The sequence below is a fragment of the Bison bison genome, unplaced genomic scaffold (assembly GCF_000754665.1).
Source record: "Bison bison bison isolate TAMUID 2011002044 unplaced genomic scaffold, Bison_UMD1.0 scf7180017864390, whole genome shotgun sequence".
NCBI lineage: Eukaryota > Metazoa > Chordata > Mammalia > Artiodactyla > Bovidae > Bison > Bison bison.
In genome coordinates this window covers 2,355,920-2,369,360 of record NW_011494962.1, presented here as the reverse complement: position 1 = coordinate 2,369,360, position 13,441 = coordinate 2,355,920, and the positions used below count along the sequence as shown (strand labels likewise).

General features: G+C 46.5%; 1 protein-coding gene across 3 annotated transcripts in view; it reads right to left on the bottom strand.

Annotated features, from left to right (window-relative positions):
- ETV6 (ets variant 6) overlaps positions 1 to 13,441 on the bottom strand; it is a 288,421-nt gene that overhangs the window by 151,153 nt on the left and 123,827 nt on the right. The gene's annotated exons all lie outside the window — the stretch shown is intronic.

The window sequence follows — 13,441 nt, the reverse complement described above, 5'->3', positions numbered from 1 at the left end:
GTCTGGACAATACAAGTGCAGAAGGCAGCCTCTTTCTGAATCTCAATACTCCTTCAGCAAACAAAGGAGCAGCAGATGAGAGATGGCTACCCAGCTGAATGTACAATGCCAACGCGACAATGCCCAGTTGTACTTGTTCAACTTCATTCCCTGGATCCCTCTGAGTGGTAGGAGTCATCACGGAAGCTCCAAGAAGCAGATGTCTGGAGTATTAGCTTTGAGACAGTTCCCAACCAAACTCCCCCACCCCTTAGTGTGTGCATGTTAAGTTGCTTCAGTCATGTCCAACTCTTTGTAACTCAATAGACCGTAGCCTGTCAGGCTCCTCTGTCTATGAGATTCTCCAGGCAAGAATACTGGAGTGGGTTGCCATGCCTGTCTCCAGGGGATCTTCCCAACCCAGGGATTGAATCTGTGTCTCTTATGTCTCCTGCATTGGCGGGCAAGTTCTTTACCACCAGCGCCACCTGGGAAGCCCCCCATCCTCCCCTATATACACACTCAAACATATATACACACTCAAACATACATGCACACTCATTTGGATTTATCTGAAGTGAAATTCTTCTTTACTAAGGAATCAAAAGATAAAAAAAAAAATTCTTCTTTTATAAAGTCCAAACACATTTCACACCTGTTCAGATTTCTGTGGGTCTCTGAAGTTCCTCTCAGCACCATCAGAGAACACGAGGAAGATTAACCCATGACTCTCAAGTGGGGTGTCTCTCTCTCAGGGAATTTCTAGTTTCGTGTTCCTAAAAGTAAACCCCAAATATCTGGGTGAACCATTGAATCACAGCCAGACTGTAAGATCAGCAAGTGGCCTCCACCACACGGGGCGGAACTGCAAACAGGGGAACATAAGCTTGCTGTCTGTCTGGGTGGGGATTTCGTGAGCCAACCTCACGGCCACTTCACAGGAGAAGTGAAAAGAGTAAGTGTGAGAGTTCAAAGCTGTGAGAACAGCGCTGTGTAAGGAATCAGAGTGAAAAAAGAAAGAGAAGCAATTTATCCTCCTTCCCCTTGGTTGTCATCTACCAGGAAAATACGTCCAAGACAGATGAACCCTCCAGCTCGTCATCAGAATAACAGGTTTGCAAACCTGCCTGGCCACACGGTTGCTTCCTCAAGTCAGGCTCGTGAGGAGAAAGAGTCGTTTCATGTCCCCAAGAGGGCTGGCACCAGATCATCGGCTCATATTTGTTTCCCTGCAAAGAGCTCTCAATGTTGGTGACTCGAGAGCTACTGAAGGAAGCAAAATAAAACCCCTCGTCAGCTTTGTTCACGAATCAGCACGGCTGATTCTTTTCTCCCTCATCCTACACCCCCTTTTCACAGCCTGTGGCAATGAGCAGAGGATTCGAGTAACTGGTACAGGGGTTCCATTTAGAAATAGCTTCTTGGGTGTGAGCTTTCATACTCAGGGGATGGTCTAAGTGTCATGGATTCTCTCTGCTGAGCTGTGCGAATAGAAATATACATTAAAGCTCAGCATGAAAGCTTTCACTGGAGAAGCTGAAAGCCTCCATTCCCTGGCCAACTGGGCTTCCCCACTCCCACTATTAATGTGGAATTAATTGTGCATGTGCAGTGGGACCAGCAGAAGAAGGGGAGCGTGGCCAATCTGGAAAGCCTGAAACCCAATGGACGCCACCAAGAGAGGGAGCACAGCGAGTCCATCATTTGTACAGGTTACAGGAAAGGCAGACGTGCCCCTAGCTGCTGAGGGGATTCCCACAAATCATGCAATTGGGGTCAAGGAGGTAATTACCAGAAGTCACACCTGTGCGTAATGCACTGGGCCAAGAGCCAGGCTCACAGCCGATTCTCAGGCCGGAACGGGGTCGGGGTGGGGGGTGCTTGGAGGACAGGGGAGTGGGCCTGTAGTTCTACTCTGAGGTCCTGGGAACCAAGGGAAGATGCAAGTGGCTGAGGCAGCCTTCAGGAGACCTGCAAAGCCCACGAGCTGGCTCGGGTTCCCAACCCACAAAAGCATCAACTGATCTCAGCATGGGCAGCGTGGGGAAGCACCCTTCGGCGTCAGGGAGTTGAATTTCCAAATTTCTTTGCAGGAGAACATCCTCACAAAACCATCACAGCCAAAGCCGAAGACAATTTCCTGCGTCATTAAAATACCACCATCTGCACTAAAATGTGATGTTGAGCACATGAAATCAAGTGAATAATCATGAGCATTTTATAGATAATGTGCCACTGCTGATACGCCTTGTATTTCTCTTCTGGAATTAAAGAACAAAAAAAAAGTGGTTAAGCTGGGAAGAACCCAGGGACGTTACATACACAGGGTGAGGAAATGATGACCCTGGGAGGAAGAGTGAAGTGTTAAAGACGACCCCACCTACTACTGACCACACTGGGCCAACGCTGGGAGGGCTGACCCCTGTCAAGGGCGTCCACGGCTCTGTGACTCTGCAATAGAGCTTCCTGGAATGCAGGTCATGAGGGTAAAACCCAAGACATCAACAGGCCAGACAACTTTTCTGAAGAAGCGTGTGAGATTAACGAAAAGCATTAGGAAGTGAAATGTTTTCATTCGTAAGCCCATCAACATTTCTACTGTTGAATAATAATCTGTGAGGCAGATTATCACTTTTAAAAAGATGGAAAATTGTGAACAACAGGAACCTCTTTTCACTTCATTTTGTTTTTAACACTCCAGCCTTTATCGACACCTGAAAATAAGTTACAGATACCAGTCTACAAAGAGGCTTGAATTTGAAAGTGTATCTTCTTCTAAGTTCAAAAGATGATTTAGTGTCTGTCTCTGATTTTATTCCTTTGGCATTTCTTGTTGGCAAAAATATATAAGTTTTGCCTAAATTAGAAAAAATAAAATCAACCTGTAAGTCTGCATTTTCTCTTTCTAACCAACAGCTAGAGGGAAATGATTTTCAACAGTTCCTAGTATTTTTATGAAGCAACATGGTGAAGTGAATACAAGCCTGGGTTTTGGAATTAGATCTGGATTCAAATTGTGGCTCCTCCACTTTCTCTGTGTGAACTCTAGCAAGTGATGCACCACTCAGACACAAACCAGACAAACATCTACCATGCAGTATTAGTGATTATTTAAAATAATATACATAAAGTTTCTGGCATTGAGAAAGTATTCAGTAAGCTGTAGTGACAACGATTTCTCATTCCACACTCTATTGCAACAGATTCCCTAAGGTGGTATCTCATACACAGTCGACCTCAGAACGGCTCCTAGGAAAACCAAAGCGTTTATAAACTGTAAGGTGGGGGGTGATGACAAAAAAAGAAACTGATTTGCAAAGGTAAGCCACTCTTGGAAAACAAATGGGTAAACCCTAACCCTGTTACTTCTAAAGTGGAGCTACAGGGACTTCCCTGGGGTCCAGCGGTTAAGAATCCACCTTCCAATGCAGGGGACACAGGTTCGATCTCTGGTCAGGGAACTAAGATGCCATAGGCCAGGGGGTCACTGAAAAGTCCAAGTGCCACAACTACTGAACCCACGTGCTCCAGAGAGAGCACACAACTAGAGAAGCCCCCGTGACATGATGAAGATCTTGAGTGCCACAACCAAGACCCAACACAGCGAAATAAATAAATAAACAAATGAAATAAAATAAAGTTGCTGCTAAGTCACTTCAGTCATGTCCGACTCTGTGCGACCCCATAGACAGCAGCCCACCAGGCTCCCCCATCCCTGGGATTCTCCAGGCAAGAACGCTGGAGTGGGTTGCCACTTCCTTCTCCAATGCATGAAAGTGAAGTCGCTCAGTCATGTCCGACTCTTAGTGACCCCATGGACTGCAGCCTACCAGGCTCCTCTGTCCATGGGATTTTCTAGGCAAGAGTACTGGAGTGGGGTGCCAAGTAGAGCTACATAATTACCCGATAGCCCTCTAATATTTTTTAAGAGCATGCTGTTCGCCAACACTTACCTAGGTATCTTTTGTTTTAAAAAGTGACTGTTATCTATCCCCTTGCAAACCTTCCCCTTCTTGTTTGAAGTGAACCATTATAGTGAAAGCTCCTACTCCAGCCCAGAGAATCCAGCCCCAGCAGAAACTGATCAAACAACATGTTCTCTGCACAGCCCTGCATGGGTGAGGATTTTCCTCACAGGCATCCTATCTGTACCCACCACATACCCAGAGCTCTTCATCCAGGATCCACACATGTGGTCTGCATTTCTAGGATTGAAATCTTAGTGCCCCATTTGAGGCTATTTCTACGCATGATCTTGAAAGGACTGAAGCTGAGGCTCCAATACTGTGGCCAGCTGATGCAAAGAGCCGACTCATTGGAAAAGATTCTGATGCTGGGGAAGACTGAAGGCAAAAGGAGAAGGGGCGGCAGAGGATGAGATGGTTGGATGGCATCACCAACTCAATGGATTTGAGCAAACGCCAGGATATAGTGAAGGACAGGAAAGTCTGATGTGCTGCAGTCCATAGGGTCGCAAACAGTCAGACACAACTTAGTGACTGAACAACAACTGTTCATGATCTAGAGGAAACAAGGACTAATTTCAGAAGAATGGGGTTCAGTCCAGCTACCCAAGCTGGGAGCAGTAAATATTGGGGTGGGGTGACTAATTATTCTTGGGAATTTACAGTCAGCATGTGGTTAGGGACAGGGATTGCTTAAATCTCTCAAATCCTACCCTATCTTCCTTCAGAAGAGACCAGAAAAATCAGTCCCCTGCCCCCCCAAAAAAAACACACATGGATGCTTCAGGTTACCGAACCAGAATCCTCTGATGTTAACAAGTGAAATCAGCAACACTCAATGGTCCTTGGTAACACTGACCTCTGGAAATACATAAAGATAAACCACACAAAGTCATGTCAGAAACTCCAAGCGGGGGCTTACCTAGTGGCTCAGTAGTCAAGAATCTGCCTGCCAATGCAGGAGACACAGATTTGATCCCTGGTGCGAGAAGATACTGAAGCCTGTGCCCCTAGAGCCCATGCTCTGCAACAAGAGAAGCCACCGCGATGAGAAGCCCGTGCACCACAACAAAAACCCAGCACAGCCAAAAACAAAGAAAGAAAGAAACTCCAAGAGTCTGAGCTACTGTGAACTCAGGCATGAAGCAAATGGGGGAAAAAAAATACCTGTTACTTGATGATGGAAACTTGCTCACATTTGTACAGACTTGGCCCGATCAATATGCTTTGTGATAACATAGAGGAGGTGGGGAGGAACCTAGGCCGAGCACATCTGAGCCAACGTGACGTTGAATCTTTATCAGACCATTCGGCAAGTGTTAGGTAGACAGACGTGAGGATGATGGACAGGGAGCCGTCAATCTGCAGAACCCCCGAAAACACCAAGAGAAAGATCACAGTGGTACCGATAGTGGGGAAGATCCAAGGGGAGATGGGAGAAGGGACACAGAAGAAATGGAAATAACATTTCTTACTTCCTGTTGTTCAAGTCTATTCATAGAACAGACTGGTTCCCATCGGCTCTGCTTTTTAGATGGCTCTCTCGCTTAATCTGTCATAAGCATTCAACACTGGGTGTAGAATGGAGCCAGGTATCTCTCTATCTCTCTCATGGTAAATAACCCACAGCACCAGGTAAGGACAACCCACAGCCAGAGGCTTCTGATGTTTACTTCAAAATTTCAAGGAAAGTGAGAGCCTTTCCCCCATTCCTTGCAGGACCAGAGCCACTGTGTTGGAGCGTTTGCCAGAGGAACTGCCTTAAATGCACACGGAGCGCACGGCATGAAATGCGAAGCGAAAGAAAAGGTCAATAGACCTCTGGTTATATATTTTTTTCTTTTTTTTTTAAAAAAAGACATCTATAAATAGCTGCATTTATTGAAGTTGCTTCCTTATCAGGAAGCATGGAGCTAGGAATTAATGTCTGCCTGCATCGGAAATTCTTGCAGACAGCAAACCCAAAAAGGAAATTTCCCTTCCAAAAGCATCCTGGCTGTTCTGTTGTGGCCTGTTTTTTCTCTTCAAGCTCTTTGAAGTAGCTACCCAGGACCCCACGAGGCTGGAAAAGCAGAGAGCCTTCAAGCATTTGAAACTAGAAAATAAAGGCCCCCAAAGAAGGCTTGCGGGAAACACAACAGAAAATGCTGGTGGCTGGCCATCGTTGTTAGAAGTCACGACTGCTTTGTCGAGATACTGAGAAGAAAATCCTTCTCTGTGTCCTTGCCTCAACTCTGCCAGTGACGTCACAGCACACCACAGGCATCTGGGGAGCCCTGACATTTGGCTGAGGACAGGGAGGATCTGCTGGGTCTGGGGAGGAGAGTGGGGACGGTTGAAGAAAAAGATGACAGATCCAGGCAAGGAAAGAAAGTAGTTTCAGACAGAAGTACACTTGCGGTGTGGGAATGGTCAAGGCCCTGGGGTGGAGTGCCCCAGGGCCGGACCAAGTTCCCAGGAATCACCAAGTTAGAAAATAGACCTCATTTCCATTGTGACTTCAGGAAATAGCCTCAGAACATGCAGGCAGAACCCCAGGCCCTTTCTTTAAAGAAGCAAGCAAGCACATCCATGCTCCTCTCCGCCCTTGAAAGGGAGGATGCCCCTCCTAAACAGGCGATTCACTAGCTGTGAAAACTGAAATAGAGCTCTCAGTGAGTTTGTGGTCACTGTTCGCCAGGCACTGTGCTAGGTGCTACACGCAAACTACCTCTGATACGTATAGGAAACACTCATCAACTCTATTTCAATAAAAAAAATTTTTTTAAACCCTTGAAAAACAAAAGTTGCTAAGAGAGCAGATCTTAAAAGTTCTCATCACAAGAGAAACTACATGTAGTAACAGATCTTAACTAGATTTATTATGGGCTTCACTGGTGGCTCAGTGGTAAAGAGTGTCTGCAATGCAGGAGACCTAGATTCGATTCCTGGGTTAGGAAGATCCCCTGGAGGAGGGCATGGCAACCCACTCCAGTACTCTTGCCTGGAGAATCCCATGGACACAGGAGCCTGATGGGTTACAGTCCATGGGGTCACAAAGAGTCAGATATGACTGAGCAATTAACACTTTCCCTTTTCAGATTATTATGATCACTTCACAATATATACATATATTGAATTACTGTACATCTGAAATTAATATATTTCAAAAAATTTTCTGGATTTTGATAATCATACTGTGATTATGTAAGAGAATACCCTTGTCCTTAGAAAAATACACAGAAGTATTTAGGGATAAAGATTTAAAAAGAAACCCTCATCAGTAGGTGTGTTATGCAATTTGAGTCTTGGAGAGGGGAACTCATCTAACAGAGGCAGCCCTGGGAGGCCAGTCTCTTGCATTTGTCCCAGCCCAAGTCTTTTCTATTGCTGTGCTTTTTCACTTGGAAACTCAGAAAGAGCAGTCAGCCCTGATCCCAAGAGGTAACTCCTGATGAAATGCCAGGAAAGTTGTGGACTCGGGTGAGTCCTCTGTGGCTAGCGCTGTTCTTCTAGTGGCAAGAGAGATACTGGTCTTTAACCTCAGCTCACAGGACAGTAAAGAGGGAGGAGCAGGAGAAACGGGTGAGAAAAACCAAAATGATTATCCATCAGGACAGGCGCCTGTTCCTGCCAGAAGCCAGCCTGCTGGAGGATCAGCACCAATGAACGGGCTAGTGCATTCCTAGAGCCCTTGCTGCCCCAAGTCCCCGCACCCACAGCCGCCCAAAGGTCAGCATTGCCTCTGCTTTCAAGTCTGTGACACTCTGTCATCATGTTTTCTCCCCAAAAGGCTAAGTGGTGACTTTGGGAACAGAAATCACATCAGATTCTTCAGGCGCCGTATTCAGTAAAACTATCTGAGCCCTGGTAATCTAATCAATAAAACAGGATTAATAACACCTAGGAGGGCTGCATGATTAAACAAACACGTTTTGTTACTTACAATAGTGTAAACGCTAACTATGATTATACTTAATTCCCATTTTTTGTCTCTTCTCTGGGACAGGGAAGAGCTTGAAAGTATATAAAATTGTTGGTTGCTCCACTCAGTAACTAAGAGAGACACAGCATCTCCTTTCACTCCCTGGCTCTAACCGGGTGCTGCATGTCACATGACTCTCTGACACTCCAACACTCTGCTGAGAGTGCAAAATCGCCAAAGAGGGTGAGCAACCAGAGAACGTTTCCATAGGAAGGCATTAAATTAAATTATTAAACACACGCAAGTAGGAGCCGTAATGTAAGATTTCTGGAAGATTCACAAGCATAGGAAGGAGAGAGCTAAGGGACTATTTCTGGTGTTCTGACGCTAGAAAACTCTGAGTGGCTATTACGGCTATTTATTAACCTGCAACATCATACACCATAACCCGATTCAATGTGATGAATGAGCCCTGGGTTCTGATTTTTAAATATCAACCACAGGAATTTTACAAGAACAAATTGGCACCACGGAAGGCAGAGACTCTAGGCAGATGGCATCATCTCAGCCTGTGATTAGAGGTGATCATGTCAACTAAATGCAAGATGGTTATGTGAAAAGGAATTTAATAAAGTAAAGGCATTTAGTGATTTCAATTCTGCCCCATAGATCTGAAATATATGCTTTGTGACCACTTAGGTGGCCCTGGACATCGTGATTTGAGGCTGATATGTCACAGGGCTGGCATCAGCCCATAAGGTATCTCTGCTGTCCTCCTTGCCACCCACCACCCATGAATTTAGGAAAAAAAAAAAGTGACCCCTGGGCAGACAAACTAGAAAGAATCTCTCCTTCACACCGTGAAGGTCCAATGAGGCCCTTCACTGCTCAGAGAATCAAAACTGGCCTTGTCCAGCCACTCTCGGGGGCACCACAGTCCTATGAGTTTTTCAAGGTATCATGAAAGGTTTGGGGACTTCCCAGGTGGTACTAATGGTAAAGAATCCGCCTGCAATGCAGGAGATGTTAGAGACTTGGGTTGAGTCCCTGGGTTGGAAAGATCCCCTGGAGAAGGAAATGGCAACCCATTCTAATATTCTTGCCTGGAGAATTTCATGGACAGAGGAGCCTGGAAGTTTACTGTCCATGGGGCTGCAAAGAGTTGGACATGACTGAAGGGACTTAGCACAGACGCATGAAAGGATTATGTCCCCTTTAAAGAATGGAACTTTTCGTTTTCGTCTACCTGCTGTAATTGTCACACTTCAGCTCCTCTAGCCTCAAGCTTAAAAAAAAAATTTTTTTTTAATACCTTAGACGGAAGGAAGGGGAAAAAAATATCTTTCTGTCTTTTCAATAAACATACTTGTGTTTGCTTCCTGGTGCAGCAGGGAAGTTCCAAGAAGCTGCTGGAGGACTCCTGCAAGGGAGTGGGGAGTGGGGGTCAGGAGGCCAGACCAGAAGGCCAGACAAGGACGGCAGGCAAGCCCTTTTCCTCTGGGCTCCCCTCCTCTCCTGGGCCCAAACTGCCCTGCCTGCCCCTATCAAGTTCTCTAGAATCACTATTTAACAGGTTGCCCTATTTATCACTGTCTGTTTTTTTTTTTTTTTTTTTAATCACAGGCAAGTAAGAGGAAAAGGCATTACTTTCTACTTCTTAACAGCTTCCTAATTTGTCACACTGTGTCTTCCATTTGGCCCTGTGTTTGCAGAACAAAATGGTGAGAAACCCACCATACAAGAACCTTACAAGAATATTACTATCCTCGCCTTCCCTTTTAACCAGGAAAGGCTAGATATCGATTTCAGAAAGGAGGAAACGGAAGGGTTAAAAGAGAGAGAGGATTTATCTGGAGATCAATGAGGATAAAGGGGAGAAAAGAAGCCACTGGAGGCATACCAAGCTGGTGAGTGTCTCTTTAAAACAAGCAGCTAAAAAAGCTTTCGAACTAGCAATACCATAAATGTCCCGCTGCTGTCTTGGCTCTCGGATTCTTCCCCGTACTTTCCATGAGCATTCCACTGGGAATTGTCTGGAATCCCAGATTTGAACAGCAATAACCAAATTCCCTTGTCAGAAGATTTATTTTCTTTTCAGCTTGGAAACCCAGCTGGGAGGCATCCTCAAGTGTACAGCCCAGCCGCAACCAACCTAGAGGCTTCAGGAGATGTTTCTCAAACAGCACAACGGGCAGCTGAGTTTTGGAACTTGCGAGAGAGGCGGGCAGCTCAGCCTCTCGTGGAAAGTCCCAGCTGAGGACAGATGGCAAGAGCCTGGGAACTGGAGGATTCGTTCCAGATGTGGGAACCAGTGGTGTTACGAGATGGCCAATGCAGATGCCAAGGAGGGCCCTAACGTCAGGCTGCCCAGACAGTAGCACTCAGACAAAACTATCACCATGAAACCTAAATCCATCACCTAACGACTGACTATGTTTTAAGGCCAGCAGTGCCCTGCTACAGTTCTATATTGGATAATTCTTTACGTGGGTATCCATCCAACCATCCATCTACTCATCCATCCATTATCCAAGCAAGAAATGCAAACTATTCGACAACTGATCCACCAGTTAGAACAGATTCCAGCCAGAAACCAGCCCTCTGGCCACATCAGTGAATACTGGCTAAGTGTCAACCCTGAACTCATCCATCCATCCAAAAGGTACATAGTAAATATACTTACATCGTGGCAGGATAGATAAGAGCCCAGGTGGTGCAGTGGTAAAGAATCTGCCTGTCAATGCAAGAGACTTGGGAGACGTGGGTTCAATTCCTGGGTTGGGAAGATCCCCTGGAGAAGGAAATGGCAACACACTCCAGTATTCTTGCCTGGAGAATCCCATGGACAGAGGAGCCTGGCCAGCTATGGCCCATGGTTTCCAGAAGAGTTGGACATGACTGAGCACACACACAGACACACAGGCTCTGCAGTCAGACAGAACTGAGTTTGAACCCTGACTCTCTCGCTGACTGGGTGACCTTGTTAGTTTGCTCACATTCTCTTAAACCCTAAATTCCTTATGTGTGACATGGATATACAAAAAATATCTACAAGTATTGCTGGGAGAATAAATAAAATAATTTCCATCAAGGTCTTCACACACTGCCTGCTACAGAGTCATCCCAATAAATAAATATTAGCTATGATGCATATGTGCTAGGCACATGGCAGGGCCTGGCCAAACAGTGGTGAACAGCACAGCTGTGACTCAATGAGGAAACTGTCTACTCAAGAAAAAACATTAAAATGTCTGTATGGAAGAAACAGATCCAAGTAGGGAAAATGATGTCTTAGGTGAGGTCATAATATTTTCAAGGTAAGAGGGCTGTTAAACATTCTCCTGCCCAACTGCCATCTTGCATGGTAGGAAAACTGAGTGTTATGACGACTGACTCACAGTCAAACAGCTTGTCTAACAGCAGAACTAGTTAAGGATTAAGATCTGAGCGCCGGTTCATTGTTTGTTAGTGCATTTTATCATGATAACTTTTTATGGAGTGGCAGCGCTAGGGTAAAAGAGCCTCCATATGTGAAAGTCATCCAGCGGCAAACCAAGAGTTAGGGCTTTCTTGGGATGCGGGGCGGGGTTGGGGGGCAGTGAATGTGTCATAGAACAGAATTCAAAAGCCATGAAAGAAACCTCAGCCTATTTGGAACAGGAGTTTATTATTTCCTTTTCTCTCTTTATGGAGACTCCAAGCTCCACAAGGGCAAGGAGTTGGGTCTACTCTATTTACTTCAAAGTGCCTGGCATAGTGCAGGTAATCAGTACCTGCTTGTGGAATGAATAAATGAATAAGATTAGTAGCAGGCATGCTTTGTCTGAATGGCCTGAGTCTGTTCCATCCTGAAGTGAATGTCCTAATCACAGAGCAGCTTCTGGAGAAAAGAAGGCTCACATCTGGCTGTGGTCTCTTTCCTAGTCTGTCTGCTCACAACACTCACTGGTACCACAACGCTCCAGTATACTGCAGACGACCGTGCCCACAGTCATGACCCTGACACCTTCACAGTCCTAATCTCTTTAAAGTTCATTGTGGAGAAGATGGTAGACTGAGGCTGGAAGGTGCTGACCACAGTATACCAGATTTGTAAACATTGATAGACATGGCAGGCTGGCTGAAGGAGGTGAAGGATGCTCCAAAACCCCTTGAAGTTTACAGCTACCATCCTCACTGTGAAAGAGAAGGGATATGCCAGTAACACCCCCCAGTACCTCCTAGCATCACAGTCATCAGATCTGCTGAGTAGACACAGACAGAGGACACAGAAGCCTGCATCTTCTCTTCTCGCTCCCCACTCTTAGTAGGCAGCCTTGGGCTTTCTCAGGAGGGATAAGCCATGAAGAGCAGAATAACCCAGGGAGCACGACTGTGGCAGAAAGAGACAGCAGGTACAACCAGACAACCATTCAAGTCATGAGAAATCAAGTAGGGAAGGGCCAAGGTGACTCCCTCCCCCTGCCGAGTCCTCCATAACCTGAACCTGTGTTCCGAGGGTAACAGTCAAGCCAGAGCACCCAGCATTTTCTTGGACACCGCAGCCAGGGTGGAAATCAAGTGATCCATTCTCCCCAGCCACACCCAGCACCCTGGATCATCGGGGCTGAGTGGCAGCTCAGAAGAGAGACAAAAAAGAAAGGGACAGGTGTCAGGTGCTTTGGAGCCTGGCCCCAGCAGCCCAAGTGTGGGGCCCCTGATGCCCTGCCCAGCTGCAGCTGAGGATTCAGGCAGGGGAAGTGGAAGAGGAAGAGGCAGAGGAAACTCAGAAGAGAAAGGTAGAACTATTACAAAATAATGGGAGCTGTCAGGTGGCTCACCTGTAAAGAATCTGCCTGCCAATGCAAGAGATGCAGGTCCCATCCCTGGGTCCGGAAGATCCCTCGGAGAAGGGAATGGCAACCCACTTCAGTATCCTTGCCTGGAGAATCCCATGAACAGAGGAACCTGGAGAGCTACAGTCCATGGGTTTGCAATGAATGGGACATGACTGAGCAACTGAGTACCCACAATGGGAGCCGTAGAGGCAATGAAGGTACAAGAGAGGCGGAGAAGACAGGTGGGGAGGGAGAAAGGCCCTGTGTTGGCATAAGAGGAAAGAACAGAGCGACGACCATGGAAGAGGAGGGGACAGCCCTGCAAAGAAAGTTCAATCCAAGTACCCAGCAAAAAGCAGAGGGGGAGGGAGACTGGCACAGAAGCCCTGCAAAATTTCGGGGCAATGAAGACACAGAAGGGGAGGAAGTGTGAACTTTAGGAAGACAGACTCTCCCCCAGAGTTCACCTTGCCTCTTGGGAGATTCAGTGGAACCTGTAGTGCCCCTGTCATAGTCAGAGGTGAAATCAATGCACAGAGAAACAACGGAACACCCAGGAATCTCGGAATCTCACAGTTTTCAAAGCCATTTTGGGGGATGGGGTGGCGGGAGGTGAATGATGCCAAAAGAGTTTCTGGAAACTGTAGGAAAACCATCTCAGAGCGTGCCCCCTGCCCAGGCTTGCAGCCCTACCTCCCTCAGCCCATGCGGTTGACCCTTCTGTTTGACAGTCTGTCCGTCCACCCATTCCATCCATCCCCCATCCATCCAGGACT